General features: G+C 54.0%; 1 long non-coding RNA gene across 2 annotated transcripts; it reads left to right on the top strand.

Moving 5' to 3' along the window:
- The first annotated feature begins 1,658 nt into the window (after window positions 1-1,658).
- LOC142051442 (uncharacterized) lies at window positions 1,659-9,444 on the top strand. Of its 2 annotated transcripts, none has more exons than XR_012658479.1 (3): window positions 1,659-1,738; window positions 2,844-3,010; window positions 9,393-9,444. It is a non-coding gene; the product is annotated as an uncharacterized LOC142051442 (long non-coding RNA). The 2 variants fall into 2 exon arrangements; XR_012658478.1 differs by lacking the exon at window positions 9,393-9,444 and adding an exon at window positions 3,471-3,570.
- The last annotated feature ends 14,452 nt before the right edge of the window (window positions 9,445-23,896 follow it).

Below are 23,896 nucleotides of genomic sequence, written 5' to 3'. Positions count from 1 at the left end.
CTGATTGCTGGTAGTTTGATACTACAATTGTAATGTTAATGGACAGAGAGAGAAGGATGCGGGAAGCAGGTGTGTGACTTCTGTGAACAGCGGCAGCACAGGCGTGTGTGACCCTAGGAATCCAGGGCACAGGAAAGCCTTTGCTTCTGATCCAGCCTATTGGTCTCAGAGGAGCTTCCTAAAGGACGAGAACAACATGCTCATCTCCGCAGGATCCAGCAGTTCCGTGGTCCAGGTAAGCCTTGAGTCAAAGAACCAGCTGGAAGCAGCTGTCACTAATACGCAGCTGGAGGCCAGTCAGTTCCTTTATCTCCCGTTATTAACATCCATGTCAGCGTAACGCAAAAGACCGGCATTTATCACTTTCCTGGTGTGAAGCAGTGGCTAGATTTTATCTACGTGTCTTGTCATCCTGGAACTGAGTGTTGCTGTCAAGTGTGCTTGCCAGTCTTGATTGCTAATTTAAACTGCTAGTGAGGGCTCTCCTGGCAGAGAGCAGTGCTTGTGTGTGCATTTGGTGGCTCGCTTATGAAGAGGAGGCACTTGATGGTTTGTTAGAGAGAGGTCTTTGGTGATCATGGTCAGGGAGTGCTGGAGAGCGCCTGGCAAGGTTATAACGCCACGCTGCTGGCGTACGGTCAGAGGGGCTCAGGGAAGAGCCCATGAGCGACGATCGAATACGGTGCAGCAGTTCCTGGGCAGTGATCAGGAAATGGGGCAGTTGCCCAGAACTGCTACTTTTACTCTCTTCCCATCTCCCATCACTGGTTTTTTCTTTCTTTCTTTCTCTGTCTGACTCCCTGCCTGTATTTTCTAACTCCTCCCTGTCTGTCCTACTGCCTGTTGCTATGTTTTCCTTTCCCTACACCTCTCTCCCGCTCCCTGGCCTTCTCCTTCCTCTGTCGCCGTGTCCTGGCCACCTGGTTCCCCTCTGTGCTGCAGCCTGTCCCCTCTCTCCCGCCTGTATCCCCCGCTCAGCTGGCCCTGCTGCTCTCGGGGCCTCCGTCCTGCTCCCCGGCCCCTTCTGCTCCTCCTGCGTCTCCACCCTGGAGGCCGTGGCTGTTGTGCCCTTCTGTGCCTCCTTGTCCCGACCCACAGCCCCCTCTGTCTCAGTCTCTCGGGGTCGTTTCCCGCCCTTCCCTCGCCCTGTGTCCCGCTCTGCGCCCCGGCCTCTCCCTTTCTCTCTCCCCGCTGCCTTTTCCCTCTGCCCCTCTCCCCTCTGTCCCCCTGCCCCGCTCCCTCTGCCACGTCTCTGTCCCTGCGCGCTCCCGGTGCCTTCTCGGTCTCTGTGGCGGCCTGTCCCGCAGCCCCGGGGAGGCAGCCGTGGGGCCTGCGGGGGGGCGGCTGGCTCGGGCTGGGGGTGCGGTGCCGCGCAGGGTCGGGCACCCCGGGGCATGCTGGGCGCTGGAGCCCTGGGGCAGGGGCTGCCGGGCGGCCATGTTGCCCTGGCCCCAGCCCCTGCCCCGAGGCCTGTCCCGCAGCCCCAGGCCGCCCCTGGGCCTGTCCTGGCAGCAGCCAGCTGGGCCTGGGCCCCGCTCCGGCCTCCCTGAGCTGTGCCTCGGGGCGGCCTCGTGGGGTGCGAGCTGTGAGGCACCCGTGGGTTCCCTGAGGTGGAAGGCAAGTCGAATGAGCGGGGCTGCAGCACAGGGAGGGAGGGACAGACAGACAGACAGACAGAGAGAGACAGAAGTGCCTGAGCTGTGCCATGTGCCTGGCAGTGCAGAGAGCAGGAACTGCGGTGAGTCCTGGGCCCCAGGGTCATGTCACCCCTCTCCTGCATCCCAGTCCCTCCTGACACCCCCTTCCCTTTCCCTCTGAGGATTTGTGGTGGGATACGTAGGTACATATCTATGTATGTGTGTATATGTTTATGATATTATACCCAGACATATACATAATACAAATATTATAATTTCAGAATATTTATTTGTAAAAAAATAAATCTATTCTTTATAAAAATAGAATCATATTATCTTAAATGTAAAAATACCTGTTTGTGGACATAAGCAATCCCCAGCCCAGCTCAGCCACCCGCGGGGTGGGCAAGGGATGCGTTAACCCCCCACCCTCCCTCCCACTGAGCAAATGCCCGCAGGCAGAGAGAGGTGCTGCGAAGCCAACACCCAGCTCTTTTAATTTAAATTAGTATTTTCTGCCCCGGAGTGCCCCAGGTCCTCTGTGCAAGCTTCTAACAGGGTCGCTTGGTTCTGCATGCTGTGTCTTCCCAGTCATCGTGAAAACTGTCAGCATGGCATGGAAGCAGAGTGGAAAAGGTGCCTGCAGAGGTCTCGGGCGTGAGCTCACGGGGGCTCTTAGTGAGCACAAGCGGGTGCTGAGAGCCTGCCCTGCTGGAGGGCCTCACGCTGCATTTGCAAGCTGTCCTGGCACTGCCCCTGAGCTGCCTGCACAAGTTGAAGAGTTGGCTGGTGCCAGTGGGAGGAGGTGGGACTGGATGGCGGGAGCAATGGCTTCTCCTTACAGGAAAGGCTTGTCCAGGTGGGACCCTAGTTGCCACCTGCTCTGGGCCGGTGCCTTTCAGCCGCACCATCCCTTGCTTGTTCTTGGCGAGTTGCTGCACACCGAGAGAGGCCAGAGAGCTTCTTCAAGCAGCGCACCCAGCTCGCTGCCATGCAAGTGCTTCTCCACTGACGTGCTCTTGTGACCCGTGAATTCTCACGGCTGCTTCTCTGTTTGGTACCCGCAGGTTCCGACCAAAGGCACTGTCTGCGGTTCAGAGCCGAGCTGCTTGGCCAAATCAGTTCTTAACCCTGTGATGGTCATAGCAGGAATGAGAGCCAGGGCACCCTTCTCCATGTGAACGTAGTTTCTTCTTCTCCTTCCAGCCTGAAAACCATGCGGGAAAGTGCTGGCCCTTGCTGGGAAGTCGGGGACAAGCCTTCATCAAGCTGTCTGTGCCAATCCTTCCCAGAGCAGTCACCATGGACCACGTTTCAGGACAACGTTCCCTGGAGACAGTATCGGCAGAGCTCCAAAGGACATGGCTGTCTACGTGAGTGGTTTCTCCAGAGTGGGGGGCTGGGTGTTGCACAGCGTTTCTAAGCCGGGGGTGAGTATGGGTCAAAGAGTCCAGCGGCCTCTGGCCTCCTCCTGGCTCGCAGAAGCAGCAAGCTCCTTGGAGCTGTATTGCGCTTCTGTCCAATATACTGTTCGAAAGGAAGGTTCTGGGGCATGATGGAACTCGGGGAGCCACAGGGAAGAGGAGGTGGCACAGCGCACTGTCCTAGCCCTTCTGGCTTTCAATCCCCGTGGGCATTTGTGACCCTCAGGTTACCCCCCTCCCCCTGGGAACATCTGCTCCTTCTCTGAGTGGCAGCCTAGACTCGCTGAGTAGGCAAGCGTGGCGTGCTACCTAGGTGCAGCTTCTTGTCTGCTCCTTGCGCTCGTCTTCCTTTGACTGCGTAGCTGAAATAAACCCGTGCTTCACCGACTGAAGTTAAGTCTTCCCACAGTGTGTGAGGCGCTCTGGTTTCTCCACCCCCGTGTTTCTCTTGGGCCTGAAGTAGGAACCTGAGGAGCAGGGAAGGCTCCTGGGACAGTTCACTTTCCAGGCAGTGCTGAATCACAGTCAGGCCTTGCAGCTGAAGGTACGGGGACAGAGAGGGAGGAGAACTGTAGGAGAGGAGGAGAAATGCGCTTGGCTGGGGAGAAGCTTCCCTGCCAAAGGGCTATAGGCAGCCCTGTCCTTGAGCTTGTGCCACGCTGGCCTTTCTTCTGCTTTAACTTCCGAACAGCGTGTGCCTGGAGAGCTGTTCTTTTTCTCTTTCCTTTTGGGTTTAAGCTTCAGTGCCTACAACCACCGCAGCTGAAGCTAAAACCACCTTGAGTGTCTGGACTGCAAGTGGCTACAAGTGGCCACATCCCATAGAACGCACTACTCCTGGCCTGCTGGTGAAAGACTCGAAATCCTGGCCTTTCTGAGGCCTCTGTTGCTGCTGGTAGCGAGCAGTGACAGGGAGGCCATTCTGCTTCAGTGCCTTTCTAGAGAAGGCAACGAGACATTATACTAACAGCACTGGGTCTTGTGACTGTGGAAGCAGGCTAGAAGACCTTGCCAAACTGTTTGCTGAAGCTTCTGGGAGCAGCTTCTTCCTTTACTCTTCTTGCAGCCAAATGAGGTAGAACAGGATCACGCTGTCTTGACCACGAGAGGTGCAAGGACCTCGCAGGGCAGCCGGAAGGAAGGTGTTGACCGAGGCCATCACCGCGGCACTGCTCTGTCGGTAGTCAAATGCTAGAGAGGAAAAGGCAGCTCCGAAGAGGGGGGGACGGTTCTGGGCCGGTGGGTTATGGGTAGCCGTAGTCGTTGGCTATGTCCATGCTGGCCTCCCTCTGCACACAAACGTGCAGCTGCCCGGTGACACCTGCAGGGCCGCCCGCTCCCGCTCCTCCTGGGCCAGCGCCTTCACACGCTCCCGCTGGGGCTGCTGCTTGCGTGTGATGGGCACCGACTGCTCCTGCTCCTCCAGCGGGGTGGGCGCAGCCGTGAGCCCCCCCAGGGCCCGAAGGACAGCGGGGAGTCGTTGGGAGGTTGTGGCGGCATGTGCAGCTGCTGCGGCAGCCCCTCCCGTGGGGTTTGGCCTCTGTGGGCGACAAGCACAGCCCGCTCGGCTGCTGGGGTTTGGCGGCAGACCTGGTGCGTGCCTTGCTGCTCGATGGTGCCGCCGGTGCCGTGTCCTTCTTGCCGTCAGCGGGGGCTTGAGGCATCCAGTGCTGCGCTGGGTCTTGGGGCTGCCATCAAGGAATTGGGTTCCGGGTTGGGTGGTTGGGGCATCAGCCCCACCACCTTCACTGTGTGCCCCAGCAGGTGGAAACTCTGGCTGGAGTTGAGCAAGGGCACCCTCAGGACGATGCGGAGCGTCCTCAGCGCCGGGTGGGGATGCTGCTCCTGGGGACTCTGGTTCCAGGCTGCGGTGGGGATGCCGGCAGCGGCGCAGGGTCAAGGCGGTGGGATCAGAGGTGGCACCCAGTGGGCCTAGGACTGGCCCCATCAGGGTGGGCAGAGGGGACTCCCGTGTCTCACTGGAGCGGTGAGCGCGTCTGCCCTGCCTTGCCCCTGCGCCCACTGCTCCGCGGCTTCATCCCGGGCCGGGGCCTCCTGGGGCCTCCCTGGGGTGCTGCAGGGGCGTGCGGCCCAGTGCTGCCGGGAGCTGCGGGGCCCGGCTGGGCCCTGACACCGGCTGTGCTGGCACCTGGCAATGCTGTGTGTTCCCTGGAACGTACTGCAGCCCCCGGGCAGCGGGGGGCCGTAGCTTCCAGCATGGGTCTGTGGGACTGGAGCAGTTGAGGGTCACAAGGCTGGGGTGGGGCGTGGGGTGGGAGTCCCAGAGCAGCAGTTCAAGGCCTCCATGCTGTGGTGTTTGAGTGGGACGGCTGCTTTAAATCTGTCCCCTCTGCTGCATGAAGGGCCTTTGCCCCTTGGTGTTGCCCTGGTTTCTAGGTCGCTTGGCGGGCACGCTGCTGATGTTGGACGCTCTGCGCTTGCTGCTTCCCGCCTGCAGCCCGCTGCTGCCTGCCCCGTGCCATCCCCGTGCAGCTCTGCTTTTGTGGTTTTCCTGCTTGAGGCCCACCTCTCCCCACCTGGGCCCCACCCGGCAGGAGGTGACACCCGGCGGCAGCGGCAAGTGGGTCAAAACCACCCGGGGCTGCCTCCGCAGCGCCTCCTCCAGCAGCTGGGCCATGTGGGGCTGGTGACGCTGGGGGTGCACCTGGGCTCTGGCCAAGGGCGTCAGTAGTGGGGACTGCAGGACACTGAGCAGGGGACTGTCCAGAGGAGCCTGCAGGGGATCGTTCTGGGGACTGTCCACAGGTCTGTCCTCAGAAGTCTCCTCTGCCGTCTCCGGAGGAGCCTGCAGGGGATTGTTCTGGGGACTGTCCACAGGTCTGTCCTCAGAAGTCTCCTCTGCAGTCTCCGGAGGAGCCTGCAGGGGATCGTTCTGGGGACTGTCCACAGGTCTGTCCTCAGAAGTCTCCTCTGCAGTCTCCGGAGAGCTCTCTTCGGATGTGTCCAACGGCCGCCACCAGGTGGGGAGGACGGCTGACACCCTACCCTGGCTCCCCTTGGTGTCTTGCAAGGGGGAGGCTGGCACCCCCCAGAAGGGGTCGGCATCCCCCAGCATCCCCAATTGCAGGCGGCGTTTGCACCAGCCGCCCTCCGCCTCGTACTCCAGGAGGTCAGGGTCTTCGCTGCAGGAGGCAGTGGTGTCCAGGCTGTCGGGGAGATCGGCGAGGATATTTTCACCATCCACCAGCATCACTGCTGCCAACTTCTCCACCTCGCAGCCGCCCCCTGCCCTGTACTCCAAGAGGTGGGGGAGCTTGTTAAGTGAAGTTGTTAAGTCGAGGACATTGGGGATGGTGTCCCCGCCATCCACCAGCCCCGCCGCCACCAGTGGCTCCTTGGGGCAGCCGCCGTCCGCCACGTACCCACAGAGGTCAGGGTGCTCATCAAGGGCCTCGGCAGTCACGTTGGGGACACTGGTGGTCAGGGTGGTGTCCTCACTGTCCCCTAGCCCTGCCACCACCGCATGGTCCTGGGGGCAGGCGCTATCTGCCGTGTACATGGAGAAGTCGTGGAGGTCATTGAGGAAATCGGCGCTGATGAGGCTGTTGGGGAAATGAAGGCCATTAGGGATGGTGTCCTCGCTGTCCCCCAGCCCTGCTGCCACCACTTGCTGATGGGGGCAGCCGCCCTCTGCCACGTACTCGGAGAAGTCAGGGACCCAGCTGAGGAAGCTGGTGAAGTCGTCGACGTCGTCGACAGAGACCTCGCCGACCCCCAGCCCCGCCGCTGCTGCTGGCTCCTTGGGGCAGCCGCCCTCCGCCACGTACTCGGAGAGGTCGGGGAGCTCGTGGAGGAAGGTGGCGAGGCTGGGGCTGTCAGGCCCATCGGGGAGGCTGTCCTCGCTCTCCAAGGTGTTGAGCCAGGAGAGCACCAAGCTGGCGATGGTGTCCTCTGCCAGCTCAGGACAGGCCTCAGCGAAGGCCTGTGGCCCCTGCTCGGGCAGGTCGACGGGCTTCTCTGGGGCTGCCGGGGTGGTCTCCACTGCTGAAAAAGCAGAGATCCAACCCAAGCGCGGGGTGATGCAAGCTTTCCTTGGCACAGGGCAGCTACCCGCGGGCTCTGCCACCCCCCAGAGCTCACCTTTAGGCTCCATCCTGGTTCTGCAGGTCGGCAGAGCCAGGGCGGTCTGGTGGGGGCTGGCAGCAGGGACACTGTCCTCGATGGCCACCACTTCCTTCTTGAAGCCCTGCGACGGCTTCTGGGCGCTGCCGGGCAGGGTGTGGAGCACAGGGTGCTCCTGGACCCAAGGTGAAGCCGTGGGGCGGCACGGTGGTGGGTCGCCGGTGTGGGCAGGGGCACGCAGCAGGCAGGAGCCCGTGGGGTCCATGGGCTCTTGCTGGTCCAGGGTCCATGGCCCCATCCCCCTCGGCTGGTGGGGCACCAGCGCCTGTGGCACCACCTGCTGTCCGCAGCCGTAGGCAGGGGGACAGGGAGCAGCCATGGTGGGGAGCGACACCCCATGGTTTAGCTGCACCCCGTGGGGGAGCTGCACCCCATGGAGGAGCTGCACCCTACTGGGGAGCTCCACCCCGTGGGGGAGCTGCAACCCAGCATGGAGCTGCGTCCCGTGGGGGAGAGGCACCCCAGTGGGGAGCTGTACCCCAGCGGGGAGCTGTACCCCAGCAGGGAGCTGTACCCCCATGGGCATCTGCACCCCACTGAGGAGCTGCACCGTGTGAGGGAGCTGCGTCCCAGTGAGGAGCTGCATGCCTTGCGGGTGCTGTACCCCCATGGGTAGCTGCACCCCAGTGGGGAGCTGTACCCCCATGGGCATCTGCACCCCACTGAGGAGCTGCACCCCGTGAGGGAGCTGCACCCCGTGAGGGAGCTGTGCCACTGGGGGAGGTGGCACCCTGCTGGGGAGCTGCACCACCTGCCCCAGGGCCCCCAGGGGCCCTGGCACCGCCTGCCAGACGGTGGGCTGGGGCAGCTGGTGGGTGACGGTGTGGAGCTGGGCAGGCTCACCAGACACTGCCAGCCCCGGGACAGAGGGCAGCACGTGGGCACTGACCGGTGCTGGCATGGCTGGGGTGGTGAAGCTCATGCCGGGCACCTGCGATGCCGTGGGCAGCCGGAGAGGGAACCTCTCTGTTGGGGGAAGCAAAGAGGGGTGGTGGGGTGAGGTATTGGTGGGCAGAGCCCTTTGGGGGGTTACCTGGAGGGCAGGAGCACCACGAGGAGCAGGAGCCTGCTGCTGTACCTGCCATGGCGGTGGGTCAGTGTGGGGTTTGTTTGGGGCAAAGAGTGCTCTGGGGTTCCGTCCCCAGGGCGATCATTCCGCCAGCACCTGCCTGAGCCAGCCTTGCCAGGGCTGGATTTGTCATGCCTCAGCAACTGCCCATCACCATGATTTCCCATCCTGCTGATGATTTTCTGTCCTCTGTGCTGATTTCTCATCCCGATGAGGGTTTCCCATCCGCGCCATGAATTCCCATCCCAACGATGATTTCTCATCCCAGTGATGGCTTCCCATGCCAGCAATGATTTCTCAGCCCTGGGATGGTTTCCTATCCCAATGGTTTCCCATGCCCACAATTTCCCTCCCAGGCATGATTTTTGTGGGGAGGTGAATTTCCTTCCGAAGGGGAAGGGATGCAGCCGGTACAGGCGGCCCTGCGGTGCTGCCATGGGTGAGCTGCCCCATCCCCACCACTGGGGCGGGATGGGGCCCTTTTTGGGGTTGTTTTTGCGCTCCCCCTCTCTGCCCCAGGGTGGGGACAATGCTGCTCCCAACCGTGGGGATACCTGGTGCTGGCGGTACCGGTACCTTGTGGCCATGCTGGGGAGCTCTCGGGCAAATCTGGCAACTGGCCCGTGCCAACCGAGGAGAGAGGCTGGGACGCAAAGTATAGCGGTACAGAGGCACCCTCACATTCGTGCACAGCAGCGCTGTGTGTTCCCTGGGACATATCACAGCCCCCGGGCAGCGGGGGGCCGTAGCTTCCAGCACGGGCTCTGTGGGACTGGAGCAGTTGCGGGTCAACTGCTTTGAGTGGTATTTTCATACCGTGGTGTCAATATCAAGCAAATCATGAAGCAGTCATCAGGAAACAAAGGAAATCTTTTAGGAATGCCAGCACAAAAATATAGCCCTGGCTGCTTTGCCTCCTTTCAGCAGGGAGGAACTCGTAGGTCCCTCTTCATCTCTGTTGCACCGTAAGCTCAGCACCTTCTGTACCTGCAGGAGACAATCTCCTGCGCAGCTAAATAACAAAACAAATATACATGTGTCAACTGTATGTCAACTAATATATATAAAACTATTAATTCCATGGCTTATAGTAAGTTTTTATTCACCTTTCTTGTGCAGACTGAACAGCCCACAAGTAGAATACAGGCGATCCTTTGGCCTCCTTGCAAAAAGTGAAGGTTTGGAATCTAAAACTGAGGCCTTTAGCCTTAAAAGAGGGGTTTGAACCCTGAAACTCACAGTTTGGAGCAAAACATGTGAGTGTTTGGGACCTAAGAAGGCGGCAATGAGTATTAAAATAGGGGTTTGGACACTGAACGTGAGTCGTTGGGTGTTACAAATGAGGATTTGACTGTTAAATGAGGGCTTTGGTTCCTAGAAGTGTGGCTTTGGGTGTTAAAACTGAGGCTTTGAGTGTAAAAATGGGGCTTTGGACCCTGAAAGTGAGGGTTTGGCTCCTACAAATGAGGCTTTGAGCTTTAAAACAGGGGTTTGGACCCTAAAAGTGAGGTTTGCAGTCCTAAGTATAAGGCTTTGAGGTTAAAAGAGGGGTTTGGGTGCTATAAAGTGAGTGTTTGGGACCTGAAAATGAGGCTTTGAGCATTAAAAGAAGGGTTTGAACAATGAAAGGGAGAGTTTGGTATTTAAAAATGAGGGTTACTCCATGAAACGGAGGGGTTTGGATCCCCAAAGTGAGGGTTTGGGATCTAAAACAGGCTTTGAGCCTAAAGACAGGATTGGACCCTAACAGTGAGGGTTTGGGACCACTGAATGAGCCTTGTGTTTTAAAAGTGGGGTTTGGACCCTGAAAGTGAAGGTTTGGAACTGAAAACTGAGACTTTGAGAGTCAAGAGAGTGATTTGAGCCCTGAGAGTGAGGGTTTGGCTGTTAAAAATTAGGCTTTGTGCTGGTTTTGGCTGAGAAGGGGTTAATTCTCCTCACCGTGGGGGGCGGCTGCCTTTCCAGCTTCCCGCGCTCTGCCGCGTGGCGGGGGCGGGGCTGGGAGGGGCAGGGCCATGGTGGGGGCGGCTGACCCCGACTGGCCAATGGCAGGTTCATTCCATACCATGTGACACCATGACCAATATATTGAGGGGGGGCAGTGGCAGCGCGGGGGCGGCGCGGCGTCGGGTCGGCGGGCGGCGAGCGGCTGCGGCGCGTGCGGTTTGTTCCGGCGGTTCGTTCCCCCTCTCCCCTCCCCTCCCTTCCCCCTGCCCCGGGGCTTTGCGGCTCTCGTTGTTCTCCTTTACATTGCATTTCTACTGTTGTTTCTTTTAATTTTAATTATTAAACTGTTCTTATCCCAACCCACAAGCGTTACCCTTTTGATTCTCTCCCCCATCTACCGGTGGGGGAGTGAGCAAGCGACTGTGTGGGGCGGAGCTGCCGCTAAACCACGACAGTCTTTTTGGCGCCCAACGTGGGGCTCAAGGGTTGGAGATAACAACAGCTGCTGGTCACAGCACCATGTTGTCCTTTTTGCAGTTGATGTTAAAAATCGGTGTTGGTTTGTTGAGTCTGCTGTGTTCTGCTGTGATTAGTAATGTTTTGCCTACAAGATTTGTTATACAAACACTCGTTTTCAGCTTTATCTGGTATTTGGGGTTTTTGCTGAAACCGTTACTGTACTTCGGATACCACCTTGTTGAGGCAATTAGCAATTATACCTCCTCCTCTGAGAGATTTTATATGGAGGAAATACAGAATAATACCTTTGCAACTTTGTTCTATGATGTCTGTGCCTTTGTTACAACAACGTTTTTGTATCTTGAACATCCTTGGGTGGTTAAGGTGCACTTATTGTTAGTTTTTGGGCATGTTGTTTTGGTTTTGACTAAGCAACTTAAGAATATCACCCAGAAATCTGCCCCGAGGCTTGATAGTTACGAGTGGCAGGGCATGTGGGATAGCATGGGCAAATACCTAGGGCAGTGGGCACCCCCAGTGTTTTGGAGTTTCACCCCCGAGCAAGTGCAGAATCCTAAAAAACTAGTAGAATATTTGGAGAAAGTATGTTGTTACGCTGGGAACTCCAGAGAGACACAGATAACTGCAACGTGCTGGGGTCTGGCCCATGCATACCGAGCCCTGCTCAACAGTATTCAGTGCCCCCAGGGGGAAGAGAATGTCTCTGGATTGAAATGCAAAGTGACTGGCACTGTAGGCAATCCAGCCCTGACAACAGGCACTGCAGCCACTCAAACCCCCACAACAAGTACCGGAGCTAGCTCAGAAAATAAACCCGTACCGGTATCAGTTGCCCCCATACACAAGACGAAATATTGGAAGCGGACATCAACTCGTTTAGAACGGGATGATGAAGAACCAGGGCCATCGCGGGGAGAGGAGGGAGAAGTAATAAATGAAATAGAGACCACCCGATCCCTGTCCTTAAGCGAGTTGCGAGATATGCGAAAAGATTATAGCCGTCGTTCAGGTGAGCACATTGTCACCTGGCTGCTCTGATGCTGGGATAATGGGGCCAGTAGCCTGGAACTAGAGGGAAAAGAAGCCAAACAATTGGGATCCCTTTCTGGGGAAGGGGGCGTTGACAAAGCAATTGGAAAAAAACCACAAGCCCTCAGCCTCTGGAGGCGACTCCTGTCTGGAGTGAAGGAAAGGTATCCCTTTAAAGAAGATGTTACATATCGTCCAGGAAAATGGACAACTATGGAGAAAGGCATCCAGTATCTAAGGGAATTAGCTGTGTTTGAGGTGATTTATGGTGACCTGGATGATCAACGGTCATCCAAAGATCCAGATGAAGCCAAGTGCACACGACCCATGTGGCGGAAGTTTGTACGGAGCGCACCATCTTCGCATGCAAACTCATTGGCAGTGATGTCCTGGAAAGATGACGAGACACCAACGGTGGCAGAGGTGATAGATAGACTCCGGGATTACGACACAAATATCTCTTCCTCGCTTGTCTCTGCTGTGGAGAAACTATCCCAAGAGGTCCAGCAACTCAAAGAAGATCTGTCCTACTCCCCACCTCGACAGAGCAGTGTCTCAGCTGTTAGGAATAAGCGTCCTTTGGCTCAAAGAAGGGGATACACACCACGGGCCACCCTATGGTTCTACCTGCGTGACCACGGAGAGGACATGATGAGGTGGGATGGCAAGCCTACTTCGACCCTACAGGCACGAGTACATGAACTGCAAGGAAGAACAGTCACTCAGGGAGGCTCTTCCAGGAAAGCTGCTGCTCCAGTTTCCAGCGAGCAAGTCCCCAGACAGAGGAGTAGAAGCGCAGATTTTATTTCTAAGTGTAATAGAGGGACTCCTGATTCACATTTACAGGAAGTGAGTTGTGACTGCCATGATCAGGACTAGAGGGGCCCTGCCTCCAGCCGGGTGGAGGAAAGGGATAACCGGGTTTACTGGACTGTGTGGATCCGATGGCCTGGCACATCTGACCCACAGGAGTATAAAGCTTTAGTGGACACCGGCGCACAGTGCACCTTAATGCCATCAAACTATATAGGGGCAGAACCCATCAGCATTGCTGGAGTGACAGGGGGATCCCAAGAGCTAACTGTACTGGAGGCCGAAGTGAGCCTCACTGGCAATGAGTGGCAGAAGCACCCCATTGTGACTGGCCCAGAGGCTCCGTGCATCCTTGGTATAGACTACCTCAGGAGAGGGTATTTCAAGGACCCAAAAGGTTACAAGTGGGCTTTTGGTGTAGCTGCCTTGGAGACGGAGGAAACTGAACAGCTGTCTACCTTGCCCGGTCTCTCAAAGGACCCTTCTGTGGTGGGGTTGCTGAAGGTCAAAGAACAACAGGTGCCAATCGCCACCGCAACAGTGCACTGGCGGCAATATCGCACCAACAGAGACTCTCTGATCCCCATCCATAAACTCATTCACCAACTGAGGAGCCAAGGAGTCATCAGTAAGACCCACTCACCCTTTAACAGTCCCATATGGCCAGTCCGGAAGTCTAATGGAGAGTGGAGACTAACAGTAGACTATCGTGGCCTGAATGAAGTCACTCCACCGTTGAGTGCTGCTGTGCCAGACATGCTAGAACTTCAATACGAACTGGAGTCAAAGGCGGCCAAGTGGTATGCCACAATTGATATCGCTAATGCATTCTTCTCCATCCCTCTGGCAGCAGAGTGCAGGCCACAGTTTGCTTTCACATGGAGGGGCGTCCAGTACACCTGGAATCGACTGCCCCAGGGGTGGAAACACAGTCCTACCATTTGCCATGGACTGATTCAGACTGTACTGGAACAGGGAGAACCTCCAGAACACCTTCAGTACATTGATGACATCATTGTGTGGGGCAACACAGCGGAAGAAGTTTTTGAGAAAGGTGAGAAAATAGTCCAAATCCTTCTGAAGGCTGGTTTTGCCATAAAACAAAGTAAGGTGAAGGGACCTGCACGAGAAATCCAGTTCTTAGGAATCAAATGGCAAGATGGTCGTCGTCAGATTCCAATGGATGTGATCAACAAAATAGCAGCCATGTCTCCACCAACTAGCAAAAAGGAAACACAAGCTTTCTTGGGCGTTGTGGGTTTTTGGAGAATGCATATTCCAAATTACAGTCTGATCGTGAGCCCTCTCTATCAAGTGACCCGGAAAAAGAATGATTTCAAATGGGGCCCTGAGCAACGACAAGCCTTTGAACAGATTAAACGAGAAATAGTCCATGCAGTAGCTCTTGGGCCAGTCCGGGCAGGACAAGATGTAAAAAATGTGCTCTACACTGCAGCCGGGGAGAATGGCCCTACGTGGAGCCTCTGGCAGAAAGCACCTGGGGAGACCCAGGGTCGACCCCTAGGGTTTTGGAGTCGGGGATACAGAGGGTCTGAAGCCCGCTATACTCCAACTGAAAAAGAGATATTGGCAGCATATGAAGGGGTCTGAGCTGCTTCAGAAGTGGTTGGTACTGAGGCACAGTTGCTCCTGGCACCCCAACTGCCAGTGCTGGGCTGGATGTTCAAAGGAAACATCCCCTCTACACACCATGCAACTGATGCTACGTGGAGGAAATGGGTTGCACTGATCACCCAGCGGGCTTGAGTAGGAAACCCCAGTCGCCCAGGAATCTTGGAAGTGATTATGGACTGGCCAGAAGGCAAAGATTTTGGATTATCACCAGAGGAGGAGGTGACACGTGCTGAAGAAGCCCCACTGTATAACAAACTGCCAGAAGATGAGAAGCAATATGGCCTGTTCACTGATGGGTCCTGTCGCCTTGTGGGAAAGCACCGGAGATGGAAGGCTGCTGTATGGAGTCCTACACGACAAGTAGCAGAAACTGCTGAAGGAGAAGGTGAATGGAGCCAGTTTGCAGAGGTAAAGGCCATCCAGCTGGCCTTAGACATCGCTGAACGGGAAAAGTGGCCAGTGCTCTATCTCTATACTGACTCCTGGATGGTGGCAAATGCCTTGTGGGGCTGGCTGCAGCAATGGAAGCAAAGCAACTGGCAGCGCAGAGGCAAACCCATCTGGGCTGCCACATTGTGGCAAGATATTGCTGCCCGGGTAGAGAACCCGGTTGTAAAGGTACGGCATGTGGATGCTCACGTCCCCAAGAGTCGAGCCACTGAAGAACATCGAAACAACCAGCAGGTGGATCAGGCTGCCAAGATTGAAGTGGCTGAGGTGGATCTGGACTGGCAGCATAAGGGTGAACTATTTCTAGCTCGGCGGGCCCATGACACCTCAGGCCATCAAGGGAGAGATGCAACATACAGGTGGGCTCGTGATCGAGGGGTGGACTTCACCATGGATATTATTGCGCAGGTTATCCACGAATGTGACACATGCGCTGCAATCAAGCAAGCGAAGCGGGTAAAGCCTCTGTGGTGTGGGGGACGATGGCTGAAATATAAATATGGGGAGGCCTGGCAAATTCACTATATCGCACTCCCACAGACCCGCCAAGGCAAGCGCCATGTGCTTACAATGGTAGAAACAATGACTGGCTGGCTGGAAACATACCCTGTCCCCCACGCCACTGCCCGGAACACTATCCTGGGTCTTGAGAAACAAGTCCTGTGGTGACATGGCACCCCAGAGAGAATTGAGTCAGACAACGGGACTCATTTCCGAAATAGCCTCATAGACACCTGGGCCAAAGAGCACGGCACTGAGTGGGTGTATCACACCCCCTGTCACGCACCAGCCTCTGGGAAAATTGAACGGTACAATGGACTGTTAAAAACTACGCTGAGAGCAAGGGGGGGTGGGACATTCAGGCCCTGGGATGCACATTTGGCAAAAGCCACGTGGTTAGTCAACACGAGGGGATCTGCCAACCGAGCTGGCCCTGCCCAGTCAGAAATCCTACATACTGTGGAAGGGGATGGAGTCCCTGTAGTGCACACAAAAAGTATGCTGGGCAAAACAGTCTGGGTTCTTCCTGCCTCCGGCAAAGGCAAAGCCATTCGTGGGATTGCTTTTGCTCGAGGACCTGGGTGCATATGGTGGGTGATGCGGGAGGATGGAGAAATCCGATGTGTGCCTCAAGGGGGTTTGATTTTGGGTGAAAACAGTCAATGAACTGAATGGCACAATGCGAACTGCTATATAATACTGTGTGTCACCTCTGTGTTGTATCAATGATATCAGAGTACGAGCCTCCCAAGCCATGGAAGATCAACTATGAAACAAGCCATGCAGCAGTGATGGAACGATGACTGACTCGGTATGCAGCAACCCAACGCCACACACCATCTCTCCCACCCAGAAAGACTGATACAACAGATGGAGCCCAGAGTCATGGACTGGGTGAACTCAATGGACATTTTAATGGACATTTTACAGGGAAGATCCATGAACTAAGGGAATGATGTCTGTGTATTATGTTAAAGGATGGGAAGGGGAGGGGTGGTGGTTGGTACGGTTGTATTGCATCATATGGGACCTGGGCATGGTGTAAATGGTATGGAATAAGGGGTGGAGAATGTGCTGGTTTTGGCTGAGAAGGGGTTATTTCTCCTCACTGTGGGGGTCGGCTACCTTTCCAGCTTCCCGCGCTCTGCCGCGTGGCGTGGCAGGGGGGGCTGGGAGGGGCAGGGCCATGGTGGGGGCGGCTGACCCCGACTGGCCAATGGCAGGTTCATTCCATACCATGTGACACCATGGCCAATATATTGAGGGGGGGCAGTGGCAGCGCGGAGGCGGCGCGGCGTCGGGTCGGCGGGCGGCTGCGGCGCGTGCGGTTTGTTTCGGCGGTTCGTTCCCCCTCTCCCCTCCCCTCCCTTCCCCCTCACCCGGGGCTTTGCGCCTCTCGTTGTTCTCCTTTACATTGCATTTCTACTGTTGTTTCTTTTAATTTTAGTTATTAAACTGTTCTTATCCCAACCTACGAGCGTTACCCTTTTGATTCTCTCCCCCATCTACCGGTGGGGGAGTGAGCGAGCGACTGTGTGGGGCTGAGCTGCCGCTAAACCACAACAAGCCAGTAGCCAAGGAGCAGCCAAACGTAATTACTTGGTGAAATACTTTGTGCAAAATGGATGTTTGGAATATTGACACGGCAAGAAAATGTGAAAATATGCTTTAGTAAAAAGTAGGCTATTAAAGCGCAGGGGAAAGTGTGTTGAGTGAACAAAGTACATTTCTGTCACAGTCAGTAAACACCATTAAAATTAAACGGCAGGGGAAAGCAAATGGACTATTTTTATCAAATATGAAATTAACCAATAAACTTAATATATGGTATATACACACAAATACAATAATGTTAAAAATCGGAAATGCGGCAGAGTTAAAGGACGGTGAACGTTTCTGTGCACTCGCCTACGTTTGTTCATGCCCTTCACGTAGATGCTACTTAGTGAACAAGAAAAAGGAGGAGGAGTTGTGATTTCCAGATACGTAAAGCTAAAATACAACTTCCAGCCCCGGTTCCAGAGGACTTGCCGCTGACGTCCTTACACCTAAACCAAGTAAACTTACGTCCTTGCATGAGCTAAGCAGTGCCAGACTAAGAGAAATGATTTGGTTTGTAAGCATTTGTGCTTGCAAGCATCTCAAGCAGATTTATTCCACCTGAGTGTGATCCATTCGTGGAACCACAGCCAGAGGAAATGCAATAGCTGACTGACTTTGGCTTTTGACTGACTTGAAGGTCAGAAATATTTCCCTTCAAAAGTTCTCTCACCAATAGGGCCGAAGCAGGAGTTTTACAATACTCAGCTTTTTACTGTCTCTCTAGTATGACTGACGCTTGCTGGACAGGTCCAGTGTTGCCTGACATTGGGAGAGACCCTGTTCTTACTTGCCTTGAATAGAAATGATCAGATATTGAAAGAAACAAGTGGATGATGAATGTACTTGGAACAAACCTAGTATAGTGTTTCTTATTCAAAGCTGTGATTTGAAATAGCTTTTGCAGCAAGAGCGAAGAGCCTCACATCAGGTTTGGACCCTAACAGTGAGGGTTTGGGACCACTAAATGAGGCTTTGTGCGTTAAAAGATGGCTTTGGGCTCTAAAACTCAGTGTGGAAAGAGAAAATGACGGTTTGAGCATTAGAAGACCTCATTCGATGCCAACAGTAAAGGTTTGGGATATAAAAAGGAGGCTTGGATAATAAAAATGAGGTTTTAGTACCTAAATGTGAGGGCTTGGGGCTTTAAAGGAGGCACTGAGCATTAAAAAAGGGGTTTGGGCCCCTCTTGGCTGTTAAAAATGAGACTTTGAGGATTAATCAAGGGGTTTGGACTGAAACGCACGGTTTGAGCATTAATAGAGCAGATTTGATGCTAAATGGGAGGCTTTGGGACCTAAAAAGGAGGCCACTGAGTATTAAGAGGGGTTTGGACCCTGCAAGTGAGGCTTTGGGACCTAAAACTGAGGCTTTGCAGGTGAAAACAGGGCTTTGGACAGTAAAAATGAGGTTTTGGCACTTCAAAGTGAGCTTTTGGATGCTACAAGTGAGGCTTTGGGCCTTTAAAGGAGGCACTGAGCGTTAAAAGAGGGGTTTGGATGCTTGGAGTGTGGCTTTGGGTGGTAAAAATGAGGCTGTGAGCTTTAAAACTGGGGTTTGAACCCTAAAAGTGAGGGCTTGGGACCTAAGAATGAGGGTTTGACCCTAAAAAAGACAGGTTTGGACCTGAAAAGTGAGGGTTTGGCACCTAAAAATGAGGCTTTATTCCTTACTAGAGGGGTTTGGACCCTGAAAGTGAGGGTTTGGGATATGAAAAGGAGGCTTTTAGACTTAAAACAGGAATTTGGAACACCAAAAATGAGGGTTTGGGACTTAGAATAAGGCTTTGAGCCTTAAAAGACAGGTTTGGACCCTGAAAGTGAGGGTTTGGGACCTAAAACTGAGGCTTTGAACCTAAAAGACAGGTTTGGACCCTGGAAATGTGGGTTTGGGACCTAAAACTGAGGCTTTGAACCTAAAAGACAGGTTTGGACCGTGATAGTGAGGATTTGGGATACAAAAATGAGGCTTTGAGGGTGAAAATAGAGCTTTGGATCTAAAAAATGAGGTTTTGGCACCCAGAAGCGAGGCTTTGGATGCTACAAGTGAGGCTTTGGGACTTTAAAAGTAGGCATTGGGCATTAAAAGAGGGGTTTGGACCATGAAAGTGAGGCTTCGAGTGATAAAAATGAGGCTTTGAACCCAAAAGACAGGTTTGGACCGTCAATGTGAGGGTTTGGGAGTTAAAAATGAAGCTTTGAGCCTTAAAACACGGGTTTGGAACAAAAAAAATGAGGCTTTGGGACCTAAAATAAGGCTTTGGGCCTTAAAAGAGGTGTTTCAACCCTGAAAGTGAGGGTTTGGGATCTACAAATGAGGGTTTGCAGTTGAAAATAGGGCTTTGGACATTACAAATGAGGTTTTGATACCTAAAAGTGAGGTTTTAATGCTTAATAGAGCAGTTTGGACCCTGAAAGTGGCGGTTTAGAAAAGAAAACTGAGGCTTTGAGCCTTAAAAGATGTGTTTGGCAGCTAAACGTGAGGCTTTGCAAGATATAAAAGAGGCTTTGAGAATAAAAATGACAGGTTTGCACCCTGAGAGTGAGGGTCTGGGACCTTAAGAGGAGGCTTTGAGCCTTAAAAGAGGGGTTTGGAACTCAAAAAATGAGGGGCGGCAGGACCCCAGAACCAGAGGCTGTGGGACCCCATAAGCAGAGGCTGCAAGGTTTAAAACGGGTTTAGACACTGAAAGTGAGGCTTTGGGTGGTAAAAAGAGGGGTTTGGACCCTGAACATGAGGGTTTGGGATGTAAAAATGAGGCTTTGCAGTGGAAATAGGGCTTTGGACATAAAAAATGAGGTCTTGGCTCCTAAAAGTGAGCTCAGGTTTGGGTGCTAAAAGTGAAACTTTGGCACCTAGAAATGAGGCTTTGAGTGTTAAAAGGGGGGTTTGAAACCTGAATGTGAGGGTCTGGCACATAAAAATGAGGCTTTGAGCCTTAAACAAGGGGGTTTGACTCTAAAACGTACCGTTTGGAAGGAAAAAATCATGATTTGAGCATTAATAGACAGGATTTGATGCTAGAAGGGAGGGTTTTATGTCCCAAGCCCGTCTTTCAACACTCAAAGCCTCATTTTTTCAGTCCCAAACCCTCACTTTCAAGGTCGAAACCCCTCATTTAAGGCACAAAGCCTCCTTTTTTAACAGCCAAACCCTGTCTTGTGGGTCCAAACCCCACTTTTAAGGCACAAAGCCTCATTTAGGAGTCCCAAACCCTCACTTTTAGGACCCAAAGCCCTCTTAACACAGCTAAAGCCTCCATTTCAGCATCAAAACCCCTCTTTTAGCGCTCAGTGCTTCATTTTTAGGTGCCAAACCAACCCTCACTTTTAGCATCAAATCGACTATATTATTGCTCAAACTATAGGTTTTTTGTTGCAAACCATGAGTTTTAGAGTGCAAACCCCTCTTTTAAATCTAAAAGACTCATTTAGATGTCCCAAACCCTCACTGTTAGGGTCCAGACCTGTCTTTTTTACTGACAAAACCTCATTTATATCTTGCAAAGCCTCACATTTAGGGTCTAAATCATGGTTTAGGGCTCAAAGCATCATTTTTTGGTCCCAAACCCTCACTTTTAGGACCCAAACCCCTCCTTTTTAGGGACAACCCCTCATTTTTAAGTTCAAAAGCCTCCATTTTATTGTCCAGACCCCTCTTTTAAAGCTCAAAGGCTCATTTTTAACAGCCAAACCCTCACTTTCAGGGTTCAAAGCCTTCTTTTAACTCTCAAAGCCTCAGTTTTTAGGTCCAAACCTTCACTTCAAGCGTCCAAACCCCACTTTTCAGGCACAAAGCCTCATTCAGAGGTCCCAAACCCATCCTTTTCATGGACTAACCCTCATTTTAAAATTCCAAACCCTCCCTTTCGTTGTCCAAACCTTTATTTTAACGCTCAAAGCCTCATTTCCAGGTCCCAAAGACTCACTTTAAAGCACCCAAACTCCTCTTTTAACATCAAAGCCTTATAGTTAGGACTGCAAACCTCACTTTTAGGGTCCAAACCCCTCTTTTAACGCTCAAAGCCTCATTTGTAACAGCCAAACCCTCACTTTCAGGGTTCAAATTCCTCTTTTAAAAGTCAAAGCCTCAGTTTTAACACCCGAAGCCGCACTTCCAGCATCCAAACCCCACCTGTAACGCTCAGTGCCTCCTCTTTCGGTCCCAAACCCTCACTTTTAGCATCGACTCCGGTCCTTTCATGCACTAACCAGCATTTTTTCTTTGAAAACCGTGCATTTTAGAATCCAAACCCCTCGTATAAGGCTAAAAGCCTCATCTATAGGCCCCAACCCTCACTGTCAGGGTCCAAACCCCACTTTTAAAGCTAAAAGCCTCAGTTTTAAATTCCAAAACTTCACTTCTAGGGCCTGTGGTTTGCCCGGCAGCTCAGCCCCACACAGTCGCTCGCCCCCTCCCACCGGTAGATGGGGGAGGGAATCAGAAGGGTAACGCTCGTGGGTTGGGATAAGAACAGTTTCATAAATGAAATTAAAAGAAACAACAACAGAAATGCAATGGAAAGGAGAACAACGAGAGGCGCAAAGCCCCGCGGGGTGGGGGGAAAGGGGTGGGAAGGGGGGGGGGGCGGGAGAGGGGGAACGAACCGCCGGAACAAACCCCACGCGCCGCAGCCGCTCCCCCACCGCCGACCCGCCGCCGCGCCGCTCCCGAGCCGCAACTGCCCCCCCCCCCCCCCTTAATATCCTGGTCGTGGTGTCACGTGGTATGGAGTGAACCTGCCACTGGCCAGTCGGGGTCAGCCGCCCCCACCGCGGCCCCGCCCCTCCCAGCCCCCCCCCCCCCACCCCCCCCGCGGCAGAGCGCGGGAAGCCGGAAAGGCAGCCGCCCCCCACGGTGAGGAGAATTAACCCCTTCTCAGCCAAAACCAGCACAGCCGCCTCCCCCTATTCCACACCGCTCACGCCATGCCCAGGTCCCATACCTGGGCTGCTGCACGCCGAGTCAGGCACCGTTCCGTCACTGCTGCACTCTGCTTGTGTCGCAGTTTATCGTCCATGGCTTGGGAGGCTCGTACTCTGATATCATGGATGCAACACAGAGGTGACACACAGTATTATATAGCAGTTCGCATTGCGCCATTCAGTTCATTGCCTGTTTTCGCCCAAAATCAAACCCCCTTGAGGCACACATCGGACTTCTCCGTCCTCCCGCATCACCCACCATATGCACCCAGGTCCTCGAGCAAAAGCAATCCCACGAATGGCTTTGCCTTTGCCTGAGGCAGGGAGGACCCAGACTGTGTTGCCCAGCTTACTTTTTGTGTGCGCTACAGGGACTCCATCCCCTCCCACAGCATGTAGGATTTCTGACTGGGCAGGGCCAGCTCGCCTGGCAGATCCCCTCGTGTTGACTAACCACGTGGCTTTTGCCAAATGTGCATCCCAGGGCCTGAATGTCCCACCCCCCCTTGCTCTCAGCGTAGTTTTTAACAGTCCATTGTACCGCTCCATTTTCCCAGAGGCTGGTGCGTGACAGGGGGTGTGATACACCCACTCAGTGCCGCGCTCTTTGGCCCAGGTGTCTATGAGGTTGTTTCGGAAATGAGTCCGTTGTCTGACCACTCTCTGGGGTGCCATGTCGCCTCAGGACTTGTTTTTCCAGACCCAGGATGGTGTCTGGGCAGGGGTGGGGGGGATGGGATATGTTTCCAGCCAGCCGGTCGCTGCATCCACCATTGTAAGCACATGGCGCTTACAATGAACAGGGCGTGTTGCTTTTCATCTTCTGAGAGTTTGTTATACAGTGGGGCCTCTTCAGCACGTGGCACCCCCTCCTCTGGGGATATTCCAAAGTCTTTGCCTTCTGGCCAGCCCATGGTCACTTCCAAGACTCCTGGGCCGCTGGGGTTTCCTATTCAAGCCCGCTGGGTGATCAGTGCGACCCATTTACTCCATGTAGCATCACTTTGTGCTAATCCCACCTGGCACTGCTTGTGGTTCTCCCGAGTGCGGGGGGCTTTGAAGAGCTCTTGGCGCACAACGGGCACCCAGCCTCTGTTCGCACCATACCCGATCGTCGCTCATGGGCTCTTCCCTGAGCCCCTCTGACCGTACGCCAGCAGCGTGGCGTTATAACCTTGCCAGGCGCTCTCCAGCACTCCCTGACCATGATCACCAGAGACCTCTCTCTAACAAACCATCAAGTGCCTCCTCTTCATAAGCGAGCCACCAAATGCACACACAAGCACTGCTCTCTGCCAGGAGAGCCCTCACTAGCAGTTTAAATTAGCAATCAAGACTGGCAAGCACACTTGACAGCAACACTCAGTTCCAGGGTGACAAGACACGTAGATAAAATCTAGCCACTGCTTCACACCAGGAAAGTGATAAATGCCGGTCTTTTGCGTTACGCTGACATGGATGTTAATAACGGGAGATAAAGGAACTGACCGGCCTCCAGCTGCGTATTAGTGACAGCTGCTTCCAGCTGGTTCTTTGACTCAAGGCTTACCTGGCCCACGGAACTGCTGGATCCTGCGGAGATGAGCACACCGTTCTCGTCCTTTAGGAAGCTCCTCTGAGACCAATAGGCTGGATCAGAAGCAAAGGCTTTCCTGTGCCCTGGATTCCTAGGGTCACACACGCCTGCGCTGCCGCTGTTCACAGAAGTCACACACCTGCTTCCCGCATCCCTCTCTCCCTGCCTATTAACATTACAATTGTAGTATCAAACTACCAGCAATCAGGCTTTCACTAATAATCCATGGTTTCGTCTGGGTTTAAACCAAGTTCAAGAGCAAGGCACACCACACCGATGGCTGCTGTGGGATAAGCCTGCTCTTGAACCACGCCGGGTGATGCACGGCCCAGGAGTGAGTGACCTGAACCAACAGGCACGTCAGGAACCGTCACCTGCATTTTTCCCTCTGCCTCACGTATGGGTCACCCACACAGCTCAGTGCATTGGAAAACGCTTTTTATTTCAGGAACAGCTGTAATTCAGAAGGAACCGCAGAACATTTCTCTCCGAGCATCTCAAAGGCACTCATTATCGTGACTGCTTTGGTGAGAACAGCATTCCTGCGATGGAAACCTGCAAGTTTTGCACAGAAGACAAAAGTACCAACAACATAAGAAACAAATGCTATCTTACTACGAGAAATTCTATTCCTTCATTGCATTTTCCGACTGGCCTAGGCTAAGAGG

Source organism: Phalacrocorax aristotelis, unplaced genomic scaffold, assembly GCF_949628215.1.
Source record: "Phalacrocorax aristotelis unplaced genomic scaffold, bGulAri2.1 scaffold_34, whole genome shotgun sequence".
In the NCBI taxonomy this organism is placed as follows: Eukaryota; Metazoa; Chordata; class Aves; order Suliformes; family Phalacrocoracidae; genus Phalacrocorax; species Phalacrocorax aristotelis.
This window is presented reverse-complemented; position numbering and strand designations above follow the sequence as displayed.